A 19,867-nucleotide genomic window follows, 5' to 3' on the forward strand; every position below is an offset into this window, starting at 1 on the left:
AAAAATACATTGAATTTTTAATAATAATGAACGAAAGTTACTTAGCACATAAAAAGCTCTAATAAATATTATTAACTGCAATAATCAAAATTGATAAGCATCTAAAAGCCAGTTGTTTGCTTCTGGTTAATTTTTTATATTTAGAGTTTTTCTTTGCTTCTAGAATGTTCTATGAATAAGATCTCTTCAGCTCCATGCGAGTTATCACATGGAATTGTGGGGGTTCGTTTTGGTAGTTCTGTATTAGCTTTTCTGTCACTATGTTATTTTCTCGTTCCTATTCAATGGTTCAAAAAGTAAAACTCAAGAAAGAGCTAAATATTATGAGCAATATATTGAGATAATGGTTATCACAATTGGGAAAAAAAGAATATTATTAAAAATAAATCACACTAAGGAAGAGCAGCTGATGATAGCAGCTGTGAAATGGCTGTACATGGTAGGAACAAGTGAGCCCCAAAGAAACAAAAAAATAAAAAAAACAATGGAAGGCCATGAAACTTACATGATTTACAAGGAAAGTGTAAACTTAATGAACAGCCACTGAAGACTACAAAAGCCAGAAAAGTCACTTCTGGATGAATATTTGGACAAGAGAGTAACATGGGAAGGACTGATGTTCTCTGATCAAACAGGAATTACTAATGAGAATAGAATGAGAAACAAGACAAATGGAATTTTTTACTGTATTTGATTTCTTTATGGTATAACCTGCAATGAGGGGACAATATTTTTGTGTATACCAATATAGATAGGATGTTTAAGAAATGTTTGGTAATAACAGCAACTGCAATGAGGATGATATCATTTTAAGAGCCCAAGTTAGATGTTCATGGACAAGATAAACTAAAATTAGAACCCATGTTGGCAGGCATTGCAGCAAGGTATTCTGTGATACAAAAGCTTTTATTAAATACGACTCTGAGGATTTAATTGTTTGAAAAATATTTTATGTAGGCAACACAAAAACACATAGTTCATTCGGCACGCAGACATATGGCTTTTTGCCTTGTACCTGGATACAGACCTGCCACTCAACATCCATGAACACGAAGTTCAGTTAAAAACTAAAAACAAAGACATTGCCAAGGAAACTGAGATGGTAGTATATAACATTATGCCTGAGAGAATAAACTATTGAGACAAGATGAACAAAACCAACTGAGATGAGACAAGCAAATTTAACACAAGTCAAGGAAGCTGTCTCTAGTGTTAAAATAAAAATGCTACCAAACAGAACCAAACTTGCTATACACAGGAATTCATGGGCATAGCAAACAAAGAATTTTTTCCTCAGAATCTATGCTGATAACTCCTGTGAGATTACTCCAAACATAGGGAAGTTTTTCAGAATTGCCTCTGTTTCCATAGGAAATTTTTAAGACATTTCATGAAACAAGTGGAACTTTATCAGAAATAAGCCTTTAAATTACTAAAAAGAAAAGGCTAGCCTACTTAGGAAAAGAAAACTCTTTAAGCACAAATGCTGAGGTAACTGTGATTTAGGGAGACATAGCAGGAAATATTTTCATAAAGCCTGATATCTTCTGTTCTTGAGAAGAAATTGCTCCACTCTGCTGAAGTCCAGCTTCTTTTGCACAATGTATCTCCAAAACTCATCCATTCTGTTGTCTGTGTTACAGTCCATTTTGCTTTGTTTGCTTGCTGTGCATGCTTAGTTGCTCAGTCCTGTCCAAACTTTGTGGCCCCATGGGCAGTAACCTGCCAGGCTCCTCTGTCCACGGGATTTGCCAGGCAAAAATACTGGCGTGGTCTACCATTTGCTCCTCCAGGGGATCTTCCCGACTCAGCGAATGGAACCCAAGTCTCCTGCATTGTGGGTGGATTCTTTACTGACTGAGCCACCAGGAAAGCCTGAAAACCTGTATTTAGTTATAAACCTTTATTCATGAATTTTCATTTGAAATCTCCCCTTAGGAAAAAAAAATCATATTCATTCTCATTCCAACATGAACTATGTAAAGTTTGAAAATTATTTAAAAAAAAAAAAATCACTGTTCCTTTTAGTTTAGTGTTTTTTCATTTTCCAGTAGTGGACATTTGGAAAATAATATAATAGTGAATATCATCACCAGGTCAATAATGTAATTTAATCTGTAACTTTAAAATCAAGCTTTTCTTTTCATGCTGTTTTATAAATAACTTCTTTATTTTGCCACAATCTTTTTATCAAATTTTATATAAATGCACTAGATATAGTAATATATTTTTGGCTAAAAATGACAACAATGCAAAGTATATGATAAAGATTATATCGTTGTCTCATTTTCATTTTGATAAAATCTCTTTTTAGGTGATATCATTTTATATTATGCTTTTTTTGTGCTGCTTAATATTATAATTAATAATTCATATTTTTGTCTTTTCCCTCTCACTCTGACAACTTTTATTTTTAATCGGTGGGCATATGCCAAATTGGTTTGTTATTTATTTATAATGTAAAATGACAAGGGAATTGAATATGTGAAATAAGATGGAGAGATTTTCTTTCATACGACAAAAATTTCTTAGTAATGGGGATGTTTCTTGCTTACCCTGTGGACTCAAGGATTTTGGAGAGGTTAGATCAGATGGCACCAGTGCCTCATATGACAATGTAGGATAAATGTATTGAATGGAATTGTTCATTTATGTCTTAAAATTCATTTTAGTTTTGTGAAGACAGCTGGGCGCAAGCACAGGAAGAGGACAAAAGAATAACAAAATTTGTGAAAGACTCCCTATTTTGATAGATGCTAAAGTGCAAATTAAGTAAAAATTCTGACCAAACAGATCTATTTGTATTCTTTCCTAAATGCTAAAACATGCAAATTTAATAGGAACAAACAGAAAATTTCAAAGATATGGAATTTCCATTGACACAAATAAAAAGCTCTGTCTGTAGGGCTTTATGGAGCATTAAATAACCCCTTCAGTTCTGCCCCTAACCAGAAACTATATGATGTGAAGGCTAGGGCACTGAATGGTTGTGACAGAAAATTCAGAGTGTGGTCTCAAGGACATCAGCAACCAAATCACCAAGGCTGATCTCAATGAAGAATTACAGGCTTGCCCAAGAATTACAGTGGAATCTGAATCTGTAGGGATGTGGCTCTCGAATCTGCACTTGAAGCCGGCTCCTGAGGTAGATTTAAGTTTGAGAATAGTCTTACGGCAAACCCCTGTATGTCACCAGAGCTCCTCACTGTTAGACATGCTCTTTCAATTCATCATTTGTGTTGAACATTAGAAATTCACAAGATACAACACATTTGATCAAGCAATATGCTTCCTCAAAGATTCCAGTGTTTGAAATTTCTTCTATTAATTTAAAAATCACAGTCTACTCTGTGACTGCCCTACTTAAGCGAACCCCTTATCTCTGACTCTGCCTTTGTTGTCAACCTGTGCAGACTTCCAGTCTTTGTCATCATTCAATTAGCCTCCAACATTTGAAACAGAGGATCTTTTCCCCAATAGCTCATCCCAATCCCCACTTAAAACTTGAGGATTAACAGACTATATTTATGTGTAACATTGAATATTTCAAAATAACTTTATGACACTAACTATTTTGATCATTATTAAAATATAGGAGGTCGATTTTGAGGCAGATGAGGGAACCAATGCACCAGGAGGTTAAATCCTTTAACTAAGATTGACTCATTAAGTGGCAAAGTATGAACGAAAGCATAGGTATTCAAACATTATACCACACTGCGTTTCAACCTTTTTCCTGAGCAAACCTTTCCCAGACTTAAAGGAATATGCCCATTTTAAGGGGTCTGTATCTTTGAGATATTTTCATCTATACTAGAATGTACCTGGTATTTATCTTTCTGAAATGGATGACAGAAAACCCAATTTTACTGTGTTAGTTATAGGATTATGCATTCTAGGTGGTCCAGTTTAAAATGGCAATAATAACGATGCTAAGGTGCCATTCTTGTGAGGTACTATTTCTGACCTGGTAATAGATACATTTTAAAAAGTTTATCATTTTGAATTTTCATAATTCATTTTAAGGTTTGGTACTACTGTAGATGGTACTAAAGAAAATCAGTCCTGAACATTCACTGGAAGGATTGATTCTGAAGTTGAAACTACAATACTTCGGCCACCTGATGCGAAGAGCTGACTCACTGGAAAAGACCCTGATGCTGAGAAAGACTGAAGGCAGGAGAAGAAGGGGATGACAGAGGATAAGATGATTGGATGGCATCACTGACTCGATGGACATGAGTTTGAGTAAGCTCTGGGAGTTGGTGATGGACATGGAAGCCTGGAGTGCTGCAGTCCATGGGGTTGCAAAGAGTCAGACATGACTGAGCAACTGAACTGACCGACTACTGTAGATATGAGAAAGAAAAAATAACTGCTGTTATATTGAATATGTATCAAAAAATTGCTAATAGCCATGACTACTACTCCGTTAGCTATACTATTTGAATGTAACCATGGGAAGTGAAGTTTAGAAACTCATTCATAATAACTGCCATATATATATGAAATGAACTAGAAGGTATTACCATAACAGTAACATTAACAAACTGGTGAATTTTCATTAGGGTCTATCAGGTCAGATTATTTGAAAAATACACCTCCCCCCTTAAAAATCTTCATATTTAAGTTTTTAGGAAGAGTGCCAGTAGACCTGTTTATTAAACACTTTACTTAAATAGCATTAGAGAACCTTTCAGAAATAGGAGGTGGATTTGATTTCAGTATTTTTGATCCCCAGAGGTTAGGGCAGGGGGGCAGCCAGAGGAAGAGAAGAGTAGGTGATGGGTATGTAAACATGGAGGAAGGTGCCTCCTTGTCTGAATTTAAGCACCCTGAGTATAATGAAGAAGAGTTTCATTATTCTATGTTTATATATCTTTGTGTGAAACAAGTACTGTCCTCTAAAACTGAAGTTTACATAGGCTCTATTGTAACACCCTATGAGAATTTCTTTAAACATCAAAATTTATTTTTCCAAATAAAAACTTTCATGATTTAGCATTATTAAAATCTAAATGAATGTCTCCATTGATTTGTCCAGAAGAGGGACCTAAGTACAGTTTAGAGAGCAACCATTTTAGTGATGATTGGTAGCAATGTTTCCCTTCTATCAGATGGCAAGCTTTAGAAACACAAAGCAATGGATGTATACCTAGATAAAAATAATATTGTAGAGTCCAACTGGTATCTGAGAGTTGAGGACAGGCTGAGGTGGACTCCTTGGCTCCCTTCTGTCCAAAAATTTTCTGTTTCCCTATTTCCTATGGTTACCACCATGGAACATGTTAAAATCTCAGTAGGGACTCTGTTTCAACTTTTCCTTTCAAAACACAGTGAAAAAGCTTAATGGAAAAAAAATGTCCTTCCTATCTCCATGCCAGGCACAGTGTAAGATCCACAAACTTAAAAGCCAGGCAAGTAGTCTTTTATTTGCACCAAAGCTAAGCAAGTGACCTAGTGCTACAAAAATTCCCAAATAGGCATGTGACCTGACTAATGTGTGCTGTGAGATGAGTCAAGGAAAATGGAACCATCTGTACTTTTATTGGACAGTCAAATAATTCCTGTCTATCCAAAAACATAATTTGTATACTTGAAGAGAGATACAAGGATCTAATTTTTAAAATTGGTGATACAAAATATAACCTAGTAAACATAGGTAGAGATAAGCAAAAATTGTTTAAGAGAACCATGATCGCTCTCAGAAATTCTTACTACTCATTTGTGTACTAAAGCTTCTTTAAGACTTACAGGAGGAAATCCAGGAAAAGAAAGGTAATAACAAGATGGCATAGGGACTTCCCTGGTGGCTGAGTTGGTAAAGAATCCATCTGCAATGCAGGAGATGAACTGCAGTGCAGGAGATAGGAGACTCAGGTTCTATACCCGGGTTGGGAAGATCCCCTCGAGAAGGAAATGCAACCCACTCCAGTACTCTTCTCTGGAATATTCCAAGGACAGAGGAGCCTGGAGGGCTACAGTCTCTGGGGTCGCAACAGTCGGACATGACTTAGCGACTAAATCACCACAACCAACAAGATGGCACAATCTTCAAGCAGTGGGATCTGTGCACCCTTCTTTCTCTGCAATGAAAGCTACCAATGAATGAAATCTGAGAATGAGTGATGGCAGGAAAATAGCAATCAACTGTAGGGCCATATTAGTTTTGTAGGTTTATAAAGCTTTGCCACTGTTTTTTAAACTTATATGTCAACCATGCACCACACTTCCATTATCCTATATGGGAATTTCAGTGAATTTTTTCTATCAAGTTCCCATCAAGTTCATCTCAATTTGTTCAACAAGTTCTCAGTCTTGATGGAAAACAAGGGCAGAGTAGTGATATTTGGTAAAATATAGTAATAAATAGTTGGTAAAATATGTCTTTCAAAGACAGCACCTAACAAAATATGCATGTTTAGGAAGTGAAAAGGCAAGATGGAACTGAGCAGGATACTGTGGATAAGGTGACAACCAAGTATCCACAGAGAATCCCAAGATACCTGCCTTTTCTTTCATAAACTAAAGTGCCTCCTCACTTTATCAATAAGGAAGCCAAAGTGAAATATAATAAAAGCAGCAAACATGTAATATACTTGTACCACAAGCCTAGAACTATGTCAAATATTTAAATGCATCATCTCATTTAACTCTCACAAATATCTGACAAGGCAACGATAATAATTTGCATTATACTGATGAAAAAGCTAAAGCTGACAGAGAATAAGTAACTTATTCAAGTTGCACAGTAACTCCAAAAAAAAAAAAAAAAAAAGCCAATATATGAACTAAGATCTGTTTGATTTCAAAATCCAGGCTCTTAACCACTAGGCCAGTAGTTCTTAACCCAGACTGCTCACTGGAATCAACTGGGAAGTTTTTAAAATCTACAGATACTCAGACCCTACACCCAGAACAACTAATCAGAATTTCTTGAGCATGGGACCCAAACATGTGTGTTCATTTCCAAGCTCTCTTGGGTGATTATAATATGCAGCCTGGATTGTAAACCACTGTACCATGCTCAGTCTCTTTGCAGTTGCTTTCCCCCAGCCCCACTACATACTCCTTGCTATGTTTCTTCATCAAGACTATTGGAAAAGTAATATATATGTGAAAGTTTTTAAAAAGCATTGTTACAGCAGAATATGGTCACAAGTCCAATCAAAGAGACACCCGTCCATATCTGTTTACAGGCTATGATGAGTGAACACAAAGACCCTAATTTATCAGTCTCATCTCCAAAAGGGAAGTATAAAGCTGGCCTTAAAAGCCCTTCATACCAAGACTAATCAATAAAATTTGGAAAGTCCTCCTCCTTTTCTTTCACAAATCTAATGAGTAGACCCAAGGGGAAAATCCAATGGCCGAATATTCCCTTACAATGCTATTTCACACAGGATTCAACGCAATCAAAAGTCATTCCAAACAAAGAAGTAGTAGAAGTAAAGAGGAAATGTATGTTGTAACCAAGTGAGATTTCAAGTCAGAAGTCTTAGGTTTCTGTCTGTACTCTGCCACTTTACTGCCATGAGTTGAGGCTACAATCAGTTTCCTTTTCTGTACTGAAGCTACATCTCCCTTAGTGAAGTGATTTTAAAAGTGTGGGCCCCACCAGCACCACTTGGGAACTTGTTAGAAATGCAAATTATCAGTCCCTATCGCTAGACTCAGAATCAGAAACCCTGAGAGTAGGGCCTAGCACTTTGCATTTTTAACATGCGGTCCGTGTGATTCAGATCATTTCCAGATGATTCTGATGTGTCTACTTCATCGTGTGTGTGTGTGTGTGTGTGTGTGTGTGTGTGTGTGTGTGTGTTTGTGTGTGTGCGCTAAGTTGCTTTAGTCGTGTCCGACTCTTTGCGACCCCATGGACTGTAGCCCTCCAGGCTCCTCTATCCATGGGATTCTCCAGGCAAGAGTACTGGAGTGGGCTGCCATGTCCTCCTTCAGGGGATTTTTCCACTCAAGGATCAAACCTGCATCTCTTACATCTCCTGCATTGGCAGGTGGGTTCTTTACCATTAGCACCACCTGGGAAGTCGGTCTACTTCATAGGGTTGCTCTCTAAGGGCAAAAGGATGTTGTATTAGTTTTTATTGCTATCTGCTTAAGTCAGAAATCTCAAATTCTCTAGCAGAAACAAGAAATAATATTACAGTGTACATTAGTTAGATTAATAACCTCATATCTGAATTTCACTTTGAATGTGTAGATGAGGCACAAGTCAACCAGAGGTTATGCAATTAGCTTAGAGTCAAAGAGAAAGCAAGGAGTAGAGCTGAGAAGGAAACCCCAGAATGAACTTGATTTTAATTCAATCAAACTGTTAAAGTACCAACCACGCACTTTCATCTATAATCACAATGAACCTTTTTATAAACAAGTCTCTATCTCTCAGCTTAGAAAAGTATAACAGTAGCTTTTTGGATTTTAAAATGGATTGACTTCTATAATTCTGTGCTAAACGCAGCTCAAGGAGCAATAAGAAATCACAAGCTTTCTACAGTGAGAAAGTGCAAGCGCCCAGACTTCTGTATGTGTGAAGTACAGACAAGTACTCCCCTTGGTCATGTCACATTTCTGATTATTGCAATGGTGTAAACCATCAGAAATGAAAGTATCTAGTGGTTGAGTTTTCACTCAAACATATATATATACATATATATATATATATGTATGTATATACATGCATACTTCTACAATATTATTATTGGGATGCTATAAAACATAAAAGGGATTTCAGAGGATGTTTTGGAATATTTTTTTTCCTCTATCCTCCTGTCAGCAGCATTCTATCTTTTCACTGTAATTTATCTGATATAGCTACTAAGAAGCTTGATAGCTTTACATGCAAGGGTGCAGAAAAACAAAGAGCAAGGGAATGGGTTGTTAATGAAATTCTCTGATTGTAAAAAGCACTTTGAAATGATCAGGTGGTAAATAATAATAAGAGGAAATAGGATAAAGTGCTTTGATGCTACAGCAATAGTCACTATATAAATGCAGAAAAGATCAGACATGAATAGAATTTGCATTTTATGCAGCTTCTCTGTGTGTATATAGAATACACAGTTGCTAATTTTTCAACAGTTGCTAATATTTCAGCAAATATTGTTCAAAATCTATTCTTACTATCTTATCACTTTAAAAGGCATCATATAGAAGGACCCATCTGTCCTAGTGAAATGGTGAATGAATCTAAAGAGGCTAGAGAAAGAGCCTCTTTCACAAGAAAAAAAAGAGCCCAAATAAAAGGAGAAAATGAAGATGAGAAAATAGTAACACTATCATAACAGCTATGGAGACATACACAAAGATGATCTCTGAGAAACATCAGGGACGAATAACTCTGTTAATGTGTGGCCTCTGTGGAACTACAATGAAGATATATGGTCATACACCAGAAATACAGACATGAGCTCTTTCTTTTTCTTGGGCTATTTTTATGATGGTTTTTTTTTTATTGTTATTACTGTTACTGTTTACCTTAGCTATATTGCTAACAGAAATTCCATACCAGATACTTCCAACAGTTGCATGATCTCAGTGTTTATCGTGAATTTGCCTTTAATTTTCTTATTTTTTTCCTTAGTACTTGCTCATAACCCAATGCCCATTCATTAAGGTATACCAAAGCCTAGTCCATGGTTACTCTTGAGGAGTTAGAGAAAATGCTAAAAGTTGGAGAGTCTCTTAGTTACAAAGGGAGAGTCTGATTAGAATTCTGAGAAACTAGCCAAACAATAGAGGACTGATGATTGAATCAGCCTCAATACACAATTCTTTCCCTTCCTTTGTCCTCCTCTTTTGCGGACCTTTCTGTCTCTAGGATCTTTTCTGTCTCTGGTCATTAAAAAATCCAGATATTTCAAATATCATAAATTTCCAACTTGGAAGAAAACACAAACTTTTTCAGAGAAACCATTTCTGTGCATTCACAAAATTTGCACTTATTTCTGGAATAAGGAAATGGACAGAGAATTTCCAACATTAGAAAGGAATAATAATAATATTAATAGTAATAATGAAATTAATAATAATACTTTGGGTTCTAGAAGATGTTTTATAACAAAGATTCACAAGTATTAATGGAGACTCCAGAACAAAGAGTTAATTAAGCCAAAGTCAGACTCTCTGGAAAGCTGCAAATGGTCTCAGAACAGACTTTAGTGATAAATAAACACTGGGATTGGGCATAAAAGCATCTCCCTGTCCCTTGTTCTAAAAGTTAACTATTAAACCATATGTTGTTCATGTTGATTTGTTTTACTCAATTCTAGAAACAAGGACATGTCGATCAGATTGCACTGGGCAACTGAACATTTAGTGAAGGCTTTGTGAAGACTGTGTTCTTCCCACTGGTCCTACCCAAAGGGCTTCTACTATCAGACTATCAAGTCTGTGTTGCTATGAAGAATGGAAAGTATCTTCTTTTGAAGAACAAGTTCTTCCTCTACCTGTTTTCTGGTTCTGGTGCATTCAACATTTTAAGTGCTTGATCTCTTCCTCATCCCCACTCTTCCCAAACCATTTCCTCTCTTCTACTCTATTCTTTTAATTATTTACAGACTTGCTTGCCTGGACACTTCATTTTAGTAGAAGTTGGCTGATTTTTTTCAGCACCTTTTAGTGGAATGCAATAATAGATGAATAGAGAGGGAGTTGGTCTTTATTGTTATTTTTAGGTTTCATATGTGACAGAGATTTTTTTCCCTTTATTGATTTTTCCTGTATACTGTCCACTCTACAGCTTGAAATGGCTACCATGGTATTTGAGAAACTGGTTGTTCTTCACTGTTGAAACCACGTTTTAAAACAGTTTTTGCAAGTCACATTTTACTCGGTTTTAAGGAAAGTTTTGTTTGCTTTCACTTTCTTTGTGGAGTCATGCTGGCAGAGAAACACAGTCTAGAACATTGCTTTTAAATGTGGTATGATTGGGATTATAACCATATTGATTCTGTATTTAAAATTTATTAGATTGAACCATGTGTAGCTAAAAGGAAAAAGAAGTCATAAGACTTTAATATTCTTCACAAATATGAGCACCAAGCAATGCAAATGTTAAAATTCATCAAGCACAACACAACATCCCACTGTTGGAAAGAAATTTTTTCATGTCCAAAATTCATCTGGGGTAGGGCAAGGAGTTGGAACATTTATGTGTGGAATTTTCCTCAATATTTTTGATAACAAATATCTGGGAATGTATCTTAATATTTATGTAATATTATAATACATTTCTGAAAATGATACATTATAGGTTAGAAATAACATGACAGGAAGTTCATTTTGAATACAACCAGGAATAGGAAATTTTCCTACACTGACCTTCTGGAACTGTTCATTTTCACTTATATTTCCTGGACTCTATGCTGTACAGAGAAGAATAAAAGCTGAACTATGGGATAAAGAAGAAGGGTAAACATAGGCTATGGTATTCAGATTTGTAAAAAGTGGCAATATTTATTTTTTAAAAAACAGGATTTGGGGCTGAGTTTTACAGTAATTTTTGATAAATAAAGCTTCCTGAATTTTCAAAAAGTGTAAGAATGAAACATATATTTTAAATTTAGAGTATTAAATAATAGTGAAGACATATATCAAAATTGGCAATATCCAGAATTTGAGAGAAGGACATTGAACATTCATTGTGAGTGGAGGAAGGGTGAGCTTGCTGCCTAAGAAAAGCACTCATGATGTGTAAACCAAAACTTAGCATCATACAATAAGGTTTTTATATTTTTCTTCTCTGGGGAATATTTGAAGAAAGATGGTTCCAGGGCTCTTGCTACTGTTTGTTTTTTTCTTTTTTAAGCTAAAATTTCACTGTAAATGCTAGTGAAATTTCCAGAGTTCCTCTTGGAGGTTTTGACCCAAATGAAGTTCAGTGGTTGTGGCAAAGAGATAAATTAAGCCTATCTACACTAACACTCAAGTCCTTGCTCAAATCAAGGTCCTAGGATTTGGATTGCAAATTGGCACATTCAATGGTCCAACTGCACAAGGGCAAATACTAAGTATTAATCTGGAAAGTAAAGATTCTCAATCTTGGCAGGAGGGTAGTCCTACCACTGCTTTACTGTATGTCCAAACTCTAGCTAAATTATATATCTCCATTTGAAATGAACCTGAGAAAAAGGCAATGTCCTACTAAATGCTATCTCTTTGGTATGTATTGTCCAAACTGTAAACCATGAAGTGCTATATAAAAGCAAAATAGTATTAGTGCCTCATAAGATAAACATATAGATTGATGATGAATGTATTAAAAGTGCACTACGTGTTTACTTTATAAAGGTACTAATACTAGTACTACTAATAACAGTTCTTCAGAAATTTGGTGGGACAAAATATCTACAGAATACATTTGCTGAGAAAAATTATCAGATTTCAATTTTGGAGAAACTAACTAGAAGTCACAGGAGACTTTTGAGGGTAAACCTGAAATCCCTGGTCTATGAACCACCCATTTTAAGCTCCAGTTTATTCAGAACTAGTAATAACCTGTCTCTTGAAACCAAAGAGAGCAGTAAAGAAAGTTACCTACATTATTCATGTGCTTCAGCCTTCTGGAGATCTAGTGAATCCACAACCTGAAGCTCATATTTCTATAAAAAGGATAACAGTGAAATCTCATCATTACTTTGTTTGCTTTGAGGAAATTGGCTATGCCCCCAATTAAATTATACTACAAACTTCTTTCCCATTACCAAAATGTAAATACATAACCAGGCATAAGAATGTGGTAAAGGAGGAAAGATGAGATTTAAGGTCTTAGAACCTTGGGTGTGTATCCACTTCCACCCCTTAACAAGTAATTTAACCTCTCTAGATCAAAGTTTTCTAATCTATTAAGTGAAGATAATGGAAGCTATCTCACAGGATTGTTTTAAGAATTATATGTAAAATTTTTGGTGCAGAGAGGTCACTCAATAAATGATAGCCAAATCACTGTCTGTAGTAAAATGCAGATAAAATATATTTCACCTGACTGTTGCTATGTGAGGTAGGTTTGGTGTCCAAGCTAAAAAATCCATTAAGCCAAAATAATTTGGTCACTTTAGCAATGCATTTTATAGATATTTTAAAATGACATTTTCCCAAAGTCAAACTAGCTTATGGCTATATCAAATTGCTGTATTTAAAAGGGAGCTTTATTCAGTTCTTAAAATAGTGTATCTAGTTTTGTTCCCCAAATTTAGGATCATAAAGATCTTCCACCAAAGAGGGTAAGAGTGACATTTAGAAAAACAAGTTTTTTAAAAAAAAAAAACTAAAGTAGGAAATGAATGTAGGTTATCAGGATAACAAGAAGTCAAAGCAACATGGAGAAGAAATATGTCCTGCAGATGAAGAAAAATGGAAAGACACTTTACTCCAGAGAGATGGAGTAAAGAACAATCCCAAGCCCTAGAAGCCTGTAGGTTAAAAAGTGCATGAAACTCTGACTCTAAGGTAAGATGTAAAGAAAGATTCAAGAATACCTATCAGTAGAAGAAAAGCAGTGAGAGCAAAATTCCTAGGAACCAGATGCATTTAGGAATAAAATCCTTAAAAGTGGTCTGCTCCAAGGTAGTGCTAGCTTCAGAAAACACAAATATTGATGGGTTAAATCAGGACTGGAGAAAATATAAAGCCAAATATGGGCAGCTCTGAGGGAAAAAAAAAATAGGCAGCTTGGGACTCAACTGTCATCACAATTCATTTGTGTTTCACATCCCACTGTTTGTGACATTAACAGAATTTCGAATTTAGCAATGAACTATTTTTGTATTGTGAATATCTGCAGCCATTTTCCATATGTAGCTACCACTGAAACTAGAAATAATAGCCCTATGATCTTTAAAATGCTTCCAATTAATACTATTCAGATTACGGGTCACCTAAGAGTATCTCAAGTTAATTCACTTTTCCTATCATTTGAAATGGAGTATTTTCCCTGCTCTTTATTTGTATTAAGTTCAAATTATTTGACTTTGTTAGTAACAGATCTTTTGTTGGCTTTTGCTTTTATTGTCATTCTTCAAAAGATAGAGTTGGTTTTAGATTTTTTAATTTTATCTTCATTTAACTAAAATAAATAAGGCAGACCTTTTCATAATAGCATTTAAATAGGTAAAATTTACACGCAGCACTTTGATTGTATGTCAAATATTAAGCAAGGCAATTTCAGGTATTAGTATTTGTTATATTGGAATGTATATACCAATTCATATGAATCATATTTATATTTATATATATATTCTACACAAAACAGGCTTATATTCATTGTACACAGGGTTTTTCTATCTTATTGTTGTCACTCCATTGTCAATGGATATCATTTATCTATCATGCTCCAAGAACTCTTCTAGACACTACACAAACTTATCATGCAATGAGGCCATTATTGCCCCATTTTCTGTTTAAGGACTTAGCCACAAGAAATAATGTATCCGTGATTACATAATTTGCAAATAGTGGAGGGAATAACCAAATACATGGCTGTGCAACTACAAAGTCTACTGTACATTTCTGCCTTTCATACTGAGGCAAGCCTACTATTTTATAACGTTAACATAATATGTTGTCAAGATTCCACACAAATGAATTTTTCTAATACATTGTTATTCTACTGTGCAATCTTTCTCTTAAAATCATTTACACTTCTACAAAACATCTACACTGATGTTCATGTGCTTTTTCTTGCAAATTGTAAATCAATTCAAAATATGTATTTAAGCACCTAACATGTGGCACTGCTAGGCTAGATATTTTTGTTCACTATCACGTTAAAATACAGATCTTGACAATGTAGAAGTCTCTCCTTCCTGAAGATGCCTCATTAGGTCAAGTTATGTTTCTAATCTTTTTCAGTCACTGATGGTATAAAAAATACAGTACTATGTGAAAAACATTAGGGCTTTGGATTTAGAGTTCCTTTAATTAAACAAACCTAGTAAGCCACAAATTGTTGAAACAAAATCTGTAACAGGAAGGACATTTAAGGCAGATTTAAACATCATTTCTATCTAGAAACAGAAAATTAGTCTGCATAATGTCATTTATCTACTGAATTATAATTTTCAGCTATAAATCCAGATTCTTAGTGTGTGTCGCAAAGATGATACCTCTGTCCCAACCTCAGTAATAAGTGTGTTTTGAGTTGTTTTGTCAGTAGTGACAATGCAGATGCACTGGACAAAGTATGTTTTCACCAAGTTTCCTTGGCAATGAAAATAACTATAATAGTAATAGTAGTCAGCATCATAATAGTGACAGCACTTACAGAATACTACACTATGTGCCAAGAACTGTGATTAGCACTTTATATGCATTATTTTATTCATTTCTCAAAATATCTTGTGAGGTATATACTATTAATAATCCAAGTTGACAGAGAAGGACACCAAGACACAGAGAGGCCAAATAACTCACCCAAGGTCACACAGGCCGAGAAGAAGCAGTCAGTGAACCTGACTTTCACACCTCTACTAGGTGAGGGTAACAGCTGGTGCTATGTGTTTGTTCAGGAGAACACGCATATATGCTCTTTTAGCTACACTAACTCCAGTTGGGACCCAGCTGGTTTGTAATACCAAATCTGAAGATAGTCAACAGGAGTTAAAGTTTGAATTGCTTCTATTCATATTGCCTGCTAATTAAAATGTTCCCTTCTGAGACAACAGTGGCTGATTTGGCATAACCCTGGAACATAATACATGTTCAGAAAGTTTCTTATGAATGTTAACAATGGTTTCTCTCAAGTGCTGAGTTAACCAATGATTTCCACTACTCCCTTTTTTTAAAAAAAAATGTAGGTTGTCTTATTGTCTAGAATATTTCCATCATGGATACATATTAGGTGATCACACTTGGATCACACCTTTGTGATCAGGTGAAAAATTAGAAGTTTACTTTAAAAAATATTTTTATTTTGTTTTACTGTTGTGTTGTTAGTCTAAGTTAACTGAGACTTAGGGATTCCCTGAATCCCTCTGGGAAACCTTTCCTGTTGCCTATATTCTGATCTCTTCTAGGATAGTACTGCATCCTTCATAGAATCTTATCTAGGTACATACATTATTAATCATTTGTCATCTTTACTTTGTTCACTTTAAGATTGACACTAACTCTTAGAACCCTGGGTGTCTGGAGTGCCTAGCATTTAGATCTTAAATAACAAAAACAAAACTCAGGAAACATACACACAAGCAAACAAAAAGATGGAAAAGAAGGGTCTTGTATTTGACCGTGTACACATATTGATCGTTGTAGTGTGCTTGTTTTCCCCCTTACATTATGTGCAGGTCCCTATGAAAAAAAGCTTCCCACAATAAGTAGAGTCCTGGATTGACTAGCCTGTTCCCCAAAGAAGTCTATAAATGCATCAAGAAATAGATATATTTATACACACATGCACACACACACACACAAATATATATATATATATATAATGAAATAACATGAATATACTTCTAAGACATGGAGAGTGCAGCAGGCAGTATCTTTAAAATGAATCATATTATACTTACATTACTTTACATTTTACATTTAGTAATTTTATTCGCCTTCTAACCCTAATACATTATATACCCTAATATAGATTTCAGGAAAGTAGAAACTTTATTTATCACACTATCCCTAAAGTTCCTAGAAGAAAGCATGGCACTAAATATATAGCAAATATATCTTGAAGAGAAGGGAAGGAAAAGAAAAAAGATATGGAAAGTCTCACAATATTTCTCATATTGTTCTGGAAATAATAACGGGGGAGAGTGTCTCCAGTACTTTTCCAGGAAAACATGAATCGTCAATGAAACTGCAAGTTCTATCCTGTTCCTCAGACCAGTTACCAGATTCCTTTATGCATAAAATATCTCATCTAGTCTGTTGATACCAATTCCTGGCACTAATGAGACTTTGGAGCAGGGTACTAGGCAGGATCACTCAAGTTCCTCCATTTTGCCCTACCTGCCAACAAGAGAGGCTAGGCTCCAGCATTTCCTATAGGTCAGCTGAGGCCTTAGATGAGGCAGTAGAAAAGGACACGCAAGTCTTCATAACGTCAGGTGCATTTACTTACACATCCCTCTCCTCCTCTCAAAAGGAATCCTAGTATCAAATCACTGATGGACAAGAAAAATGGAATTAGTAGGCCCCATGATACCTCCCATTTAAGTACTGGGGGATGCAGTCTATTGCTGAGGGGAAGAAGGAGGAACTGACAAGGGTTTCTTGCATTTTGCAGCTTCCAAGTTGTAGTGAGGTTTATTATATAAAATTTCTATCAAGTATAAATTCATACTGATATAATACAATGGAAATCTTCAGTTTTACTCAAGAGAATATTATGTGCAATTCATACTTATCCTAGTACAGAGAAGAAAATATCTTAGTAGTAATAAATTATCCTAGAATATGCATTTTTTCAGATAATGGATGGAGTTGTTCTTTTTCATCTTTGTATCTCTACTACTCAGATGCAACACATGACTTAGCACATAGTAGTTTTCAGTAAATGATAGATAAAAATTTTAAGAACATCTTCCTGTAATGGAAGATATGACTTTAAGGGTCCAGGCCATCCATCATCACTTAATATGCCTTAGTGTTTTGGTCTGTGTTATGTATAATTAGCTCTCATCAACTGTAGAGTGGAAATTCTACCATTTTATACTCATATACTAGAAATTTTAAAATTACAATCTTGTAAGAGTGGTTTTCAAACTTTAGTGTATGTAACTAACCTGGGTAACTTACTAAATTGCAGATCTTCAGACTCTAACCTCAGAGCTTCTAATTCAGAAATTCAGGAATAGGGTCCAGGGATCTTCATTTTGACAAATACCCTAGGTAATTCTGATACAGGTGATCCTTGGACTACTTACTATGGATAGTACTACAAAGGAAATGTGGGGAAAAAAATCTTTATGCTTCACTTTTAAAATATGGAGAAAAGACAGACCTATTCAATGTGACTTAATCATCAAAATTGCCATGAAAAGACCAGGTAGTTTGCTAAGACTTTTGAAAATGAACTAAGGAAGGACGCAAAAGCAAGAAATATTACATTCAAGCCAGAAAAGGTTCTTTTTAAAACTTCATGAAGACTGACAGTGTGCTTCAAGTAAAAGTATGAAAAAAAATGGCAGGAGTGCAGCAACATTTCAATAACAACTTAGGAAAGCAAAGTTGATTCAAGAGGTTTATTTGATAAGATGTGTTTTAACGGCTATTATAAAAGTAGATGCCTTCTAAATTTTTTATTTATTGTTAAACTACATATGTATACATATTTATATGAGATAATTATTAAAATTTCTCCTGAAATCCCTATTTTCCATAAAATCTTGGTCTTGCCAACGTAACTGCACTAATGGAAGCTTCCCCTTCCTCCTCCCAAGAAACTTCTCGCCTGGGATTGAAAAGAGATTACTATAGTCTATGCCTCTACACATGCCTCACAAAAGTACAACTGCTGATTCTGCCCTGACCTGTAGGTCTCTGTAGCCTATAATTATTTTCAGTGGAAGGTCCCTTAGCACTGAGTTCTCTAAATATCCAGAGTCTGTCATTCTTCAAGAACCTTAGCAATGAATGATGGAGATTTTTAAATTATTCTTATGAATGCTATAAATTGCATAACTTGTCATGGCTTTCTCTTTGACTTGACTGCATGCAAGTGTAAAGGAAAATGTATAGCACTTCATCGAATGTAGTTTGTGTACCACCTCACTCTTGACTCTATTTTTATATCTTTGCCTTTGTTTACTGTTTCTTTTATTTTATTTTTGTCTTTTTTATCTACTTTTACTTCGTGTATTTCACTGTATTACTTGCATCTTTTCCTTTCTCAGTCATTTTAATTCCCTTTTTGGAACTAGATGGTAGAAATAAATGAGAAAAACAAAACAAAGAGTACGTGTGTCTCTGTGTGTATTTATATATATGTGTGTGTGTGAAAGTTGCTCAGTTGTGTCCAACTCTTTGTGACCCTATGGACTGCAGCCTGCCAGGTTCCTCTGTCCATGGAATTCTCCAGACCAGAATACTGGAGGGAGTAGCTGTTACCTTCTCCACGGGATCTTCCTAACCCAGGAATCAAACTGGGGTTTCCTGCATTGCAGGCAGATTCTTTACCAACTGAGCTACCAGGGAAACCCATATATACATATATATATATATGTATAACCTAACCCTAACCCTAACCCTAATTTTATTTTTAACCCATATATATATATATGTTTTATAAACATATATAACCCATATATACATATATATATAAAACTCACCTAAAATATAAAATAAAAACTAGCCTTTTGAAATAATGGAAATATTTTATAGTCTTTGGGCTAATAAATTCATTTGATTATTTGCAGGACTGCAATATAGAGAGGCATAAAATTAAAATTACTACTATGAGAATATCCACGTGAATTTGAACATAGGTATTTTCAGCACCAGATCGTTAATTCTGACATCCTTCAGTTCTGAAAGCCAACTATAGCTGTGTTAAAATCTGTGTGGTCAGTCTTTTAGACTGACTGTATTTAAAAAAAAACAACAAGAAACAACCAAATCCTAGGTTTAATCAGTCTAACAAGGTTTGTAATTTATATTTTTTCTTTTAAAAATTATAAATGCATGTACATAAGTATATATGCATAATTATTTACTTATATGAATCTTCCATACATATATATGTATATATCTTAAAATCTTCAACGAAACTCTTTAGTCCTTTGCCTCCACTGTTACTTTCTTAAATAATTTTCATTAAGCAACAAACAGTGATAAGTCATTTCAACAATGAAAGCCTTTATTCAAAATGGGTTTAGTCTATTTTCTGTATTTCCTCTGATAATGATCCAGCTAG

The 19,867-nt window shown here is 35.0% G+C and overlaps 1 protein-coding gene across 21 annotated transcripts in view; it reads right to left on the reverse strand.

The window, feature by feature from the left end:
• ZBTB20 (zinc finger and BTB domain containing 20) overlaps nucleotides 1-19,867 on the reverse strand; it is a 1,026,540-nt gene that overhangs the window by 607,896 nt on the left and 398,777 nt on the right. For 3 of the 21 annotated variants that reach the window (XM_070465976.1, XM_070465988.1, XM_070465990.1), the window contains one exon: nucleotides 12,557-12,617. The exons of the other annotated variants lie outside the window; for them this stretch is intronic. The gene's annotated coding sequence lies outside the window, so the exon portion shown is untranslated. The remainder of the gene's footprint in view (nucleotides 1-12,556; nucleotides 12,618-19,867) is intronic. 21 annotated transcript variants of the gene reach the window in all.

The sequence above is a fragment of the Odocoileus virginianus genome, chromosome 4 (assembly GCF_023699985.2).
Source record: "Odocoileus virginianus isolate 20LAN1187 ecotype Illinois chromosome 4, Ovbor_1.2, whole genome shotgun sequence".
Classification (NCBI taxonomy): domain Eukaryota; kingdom Metazoa; phylum Chordata; class Mammalia; order Artiodactyla; family Cervidae; genus Odocoileus; species Odocoileus virginianus.